The sequence below is a fragment of the Dipteris shenzhenensis genome, chromosome 3 (genome assembly GCF_047967505.1).
Source record: "Dipteris shenzhenensis isolate YYH24624 ecotype China chromosome 3, Dip_SZ_1.0, whole genome shotgun sequence".
Lineage (NCBI taxonomy): Eukaryota > Viridiplantae > Streptophyta > Polypodiopsida > Gleicheniales > Dipteridaceae > Dipteris > Dipteris shenzhenensis.
Window position 1 is genome coordinate 10,161,835 of NC_141598.1, and position 5,361 is coordinate 10,167,195.

Here is a 5,361-nt window from a genome sequence, read left to right on the forward strand (position 1 = left end):
ACTGTATGGAACACCTGGAGCAGATACTAGCTGTACGGTCAGTACTGCAGGTATACCTGTATGGAATATCACTATACGAAATACCACTGTAGGAGCGGGTATCTTGTACGGAACAGCTGTACAAGATACCATTGTAGGTACGGTGCAAGTACGATTGTACGGAGTAGGTGCTTTGAAGATACACTTGTACCGAGTAGGTATAGCGTACGGCGCAGGTACATCGTACGGAGCAGGTACAACACAGGTACATACGGAGCAAGTACAATGTACGACACGTACAACGTACGGAGTAGGTACAACGTACGGAGCAAGTACAACGTACGGAGTAGGTACAATGCAGGTACGTACGGAGCAAGTACAGATACTGACGCAAGATTTGTATGAATGTCCATATAGTTGTACGGACTGTATGGATGGGGGTACAGGAAATAGGTGCAAGTCCAGGGCAGGAGGTAGGTCCAACCAGGTTCTGATACCAGTGTAGGTACAATGTGCAAGAGGAGCAAGTACAGGAGTTGATGGAGATAAGCCGTCATGTCAACTAGATTAGATGAAAAGAAAAGTACATAGTACTTAAAGGTAGACCCTAGGACTCAGTGTCCTAGGTGTCACATAGGACTAAATGTCCTATGTGGCATAAAAGGAACTAAAACTCTTAAGTGCCTATAACTATGCCTACAAGGCACATACCATGACCCATAGGGCATCACTAGAACCGGGAGAAGATGGCCTACAGAGAGGGCTGTCATTAGACAGCAGAAGACAGTCCCAAGGTGGCTGTTGGATACTTTGAGGGACAGGAAGCAACCTAAACCTTTGGCTGCCTGCACAAGGGGTGTACAAAGATAGATGCATGGCAATTTGCTTGATTTTGCTTTGATTGCCACAGCTTGCAATGAAGAATCTCAAAGCATGCATTCGTAGGGAATGCATGGATGCCATGAAAGCTGAACTGGATGCTATTCACCACAACCATTGTACATGGGAATTGTGTGTTGCTTCCAGGCAAGCGTGCCATAGGCACTAAATGGGTTTAAAAGTTGAAGTGGAAAGCTAATGGCAGCGTAGACCACTACAAAGCCCACATTGTTTCTAAGGGCTATGCTCAACAACATGGCATTGATTTTGAGGAGACCATTGCTGCTACATCACGCATCACGACCATTCGGCATGCCATTGCCATTGTCTCACACAGGCATTGAGAGGTTAACCAACCTGACATTAAGACAACTTTCCTTCATAGTGATTTGATCGAGGAGGTCTATGTCAGCCAGCCTCCAGGTTTTGAGGTTGAAGGTTCAGAAAATAAGGTATGCTGGCTGAAAAAGGATTGGAGCAGGCACCTCGGGCATGTTATTCCAAAATACATTCACATTTGTTATGCCTTAGATTTCAGAATAGCCCCATAGAGGCCACTCTTTATGTCCTGAAGAGTGGAGCAGATTTGCTAATCTACACAGCAAATTGCAACTTTCAAAGCAGATTTGCAAAATCATTTGCCATGTCAAATACGGGCCAGCTGCATTACTATCTTGGCATCTAGTTTGATAGTTTTGAGGGGGGCATAATGACGGGTCAGTCCAAGTATATTGGACAGCTCTTACATCGCTTTCAGTTCAAGGATTGTAAGCTGGTTTCTACACCATTGGAGCTTGGCGTCTGTTTCTCCTCCAAGAATGGGAGTGACCCATTTGATGCTACTCTTTGCTAGCCGGCTGCTGGCTGCCTTATCTATTTATGCCACACTAGGCCTGATTTGTAGTATGCAATGTCTCAATTAAGCAGGTTTATGCATAAGCCCAGTACATAGCACTGGCAGGCAGTGAAACAGGTCTTCTGATACTTGAAAGGCATGGAGCATTTGGGACTGTCATATGATGATAAGTCTTCACTGGTTATGCATGCATTTACGGACAATGATTGGGCTGGATGTTGTGACACGAGGGTGTCTCACACTGGCAACTGTTTCATGCTTGGCTCTTCATGCATTTCTTGGTTTAGCAAGAAGCAGCCTACAGTGGCTAATTCTAATTGTGGCGTCAAGTATAGGGCAGCCTTTAAGCTTTTGTAAAGTGTGTTTGGCTCCGCAAGCTAGGCATCTTCTACCATGATCTACATTGAGTCAGAGTACTTGGCCATTGCGCATAATCCTATCTTTCATGCACGTATAAAGCACATTAAAGGACACTATCACTATGTTAGAGAGCGATCGTCAGCTGAGATATCCAATTGTCCTACGCTTCCTACGGAGGATAACTTAGCAGATCTCTTCAAAGACATTATTGTGCCCCAAGTTTGAAGCTTTTTAAAAAAGCTTTACACTTGGTACCATTTCTCACGTGATTTTGCTTTCCCTATACTATCATAGGTTGCTATATCCATCATAGATGAACATGTGCAACCAAGGTTTAGAATCAGGATACTTCAGCCATATCATGGAGGTGGGTTTGTTGCCACTTAGCCTTGATATGGCCATATAGGCTAGTTAGGATTCTTAGTCCATAGTACATTTAGATGGGACACGTGGTCTACCTAGGACACTAGGGTGTTCTTGGGTCTACATGACCCCTCATTTGTATGTTCCCATTATCCATTCGCAAATATACTCCATTGCTTTCAGCTTGTTGACTGCTCCCTTGCTTTCTTCCATTGATCCCCGTGTCCAACAGGGCTCCCATGGGCGTGGAGGGAGGAGTCGTAAGCTGTGGCGTTGCCCAACCATAGGCCTTGTTTATAGGCAGTAGAGCTAGGGCTCAGCTTCTTGGTCAAATTTTGGTCTGGTCAGTTATCCTGTAGGCTGCCAGGTATTGAGGCCTGTAGATTGATTGTCGAGTAGAAGGGCCAATTGACCTGGTCCTCGTTCCTATAAGAGGCCCTAATTGGGGGGCACACAAGCATTTAGACATCCTGAGTGTGCTATTTGTCAGTTTCTGTTCTAGTTTCTTTGAGGACCCGATGGCTTCAAAGATGCCCTTACCCAACTTTTGGGACAATGAAAAGCTGGACAAGAGCAACTACCTGATCTTGAAGGTGAAGATAAGGAGCCATATGGTGGCTAGGAAGTTTTGGGAAGTCGTCACAGGTGAAGAATTGAAACTTGATGATCAAGTGGATGCCATGGTTAAGGCAATGAAACAAGTGATCCAAATGATGTGGAAGAATGGAAGGAGAATGACACAGAGGCATCATCTAATCAATACCACAACGTCAGATACAATGATTCCACACATTCGATTGGTGGACACTTCATAGGAGGCCTAGACATACTGAAAGACTTGTACGAGACAAACAACATTGGCTAGATCGTCATGCTCCAGAATCAGTTATTTACAATGAAGATGGAGGAAGGAGATTTCGTAAGTGAGCATTTGGTTAAAATCACGATTGTCAGAGACTAACTAGCTGCTATACATCAAAAGGTCGAACAAATCAACTAATGTTGTTAATGCTGAATATGCCTTACAAGAGCTTTAGGGATTTGGTCACGACACTAACCACTGAAAGCCATCCAAGCCACTTAGTCTTGAGGAGTTGTGCCTGATGCTCATGCAAGAGGAAAACAGGGAGAAGAGGTACGGGAACGACAGCGTGTAGGACAAGGCCTTCCTTGCATCAAGCAAAGGAAAGGTGAACACAGGCAAACCTGGACAAGGTAACCCAAGATTGATCAAAAGAGGTAGGGGACTCTTCAGAGAGTGGGAGTAGGAAGAAACAAAGAAAATGCTTCTATTACTGCAGCAAGCCTGGACACATAGCAAAAGATTGCAGTTTGGAAAAGGATGGTCAATAGGACGACCAGTCCCAAAACGAATAAATTTGGTGAAAGAGTAGTTTTTGGTGGTTGTCTCAAGAATCCTAGAGACAGTATTTGCAGATAGTGCAGTGACTGTTAGAATGTCTGGCATTGAGTATTAGTGCTCCGATTGTGAAGGACAGCATCTGTCTCTTAGAGACAAAGACATAGACTGAGAACGAGGTTGTTGACACTGAGGGGGAAGATATAGGTGTACACACTGAGTGTAGACTTCAAGAGCAGAATGACCAGGACTGTGAGACAGTGCTTAGGAGGTGTGCCGCAGTTGCTGCAATAGCAGGCAACAACATGAGCATAGTCATCCAGGGTAGGTATTCTCAATATTCTTCTTTGATTGCAGCAAGATGTTTTGGAATGTTTGGTTGGCTTGGAGTTCTCAACGGGGAGAGACTCCTTGGATAGATAGAGGGGGTAGTTTCAAAGAAGAGGCATGTGATGTCTTTTGCATGATGATTGAGGAAGTTGGTGAGGTGGACTTCTTGTACGACACGTAGCTGACAAGGTTGGTTGTCCAAGTAGCCTTATCACTGAGTTCAAGCTACACAACATTGGAGATGTATAGAGCAGACTCTGTCAAAGACTTTTGTGTTGGAGACAAGAGAGCACGAAGAGAGTACAGATGTGACCTTGGTCTTAGGATCTGAACCTGAGGATTGTTCACAGGGACCATGCCATCAGAGAGCAGATGTTGGAGTTTGATCCATGGGTGTTTGGACCAGACATAGAAGATGTCTTCAATGTGTTCCTCAATGCTCTTTCCAGGGAAAAGATGAAGCACAATCTTGGAGGAGTGGGCTGCGGTTCACAATGGCTTGTTGAGACGGTTGTCAAGGGAATAAGGGTCAACTCCCCGTTTGTAAGGTCCCAAATGAGGACAGCATGGGGGAGTGACACCTGTAGCATGATAGGGGAGCATGGTAGGAGAGAGACTCTGCCATGTGGGCAGCATACAGGCTGCCACATGGGCAGCATGCAAACATCCTTCTTGTATTGGATTGGCAGTACAGTTCACATGGGACTGCTATGCGGCTGCCCATGGAAGCACTTGTAGGTTATTGTCCACCCATTGGCCTTATTTATAGGCAGTAGAGTTGGGGCTCAGCCCAGCAAACAGGTGCAGGTAAGGAGGGCCTTTAAAGGCCTCCAAGGCCTGGCCTGGTCGGCCAGCAGACTAGGCTGGTTGGCCATAACCCTGGCCTGGGCGGGTATACAGCAAGCTGCCAGGTTGTCGGACCTGCAGAGGCTGGTCAGCCAGTTGGCCTGTTTCAAGGGGTATTCAGCGCCCCCATTGGGGTAGCCTACGTGCAGAGCTCATGAAGTGAGCAGATCACCTCTGGCCAGAAAGGGTGCTGGCTGACAAACTGTGTTTTGGGGCTCCTCTCATAGCCACTGAAGACCTCATTGAGAGGCATTCAGCAGAGTGAGCAGCAGATTAGGGCAACAGTTTGTAGCCTCTGTTCCAGCACTAGTGGGCAGCACCCCGCTGTCAATGTAGTGTGGTTTGTGATTGCATCTTTTGTAAATACATTTTGAGTCCTCTCTTTGGA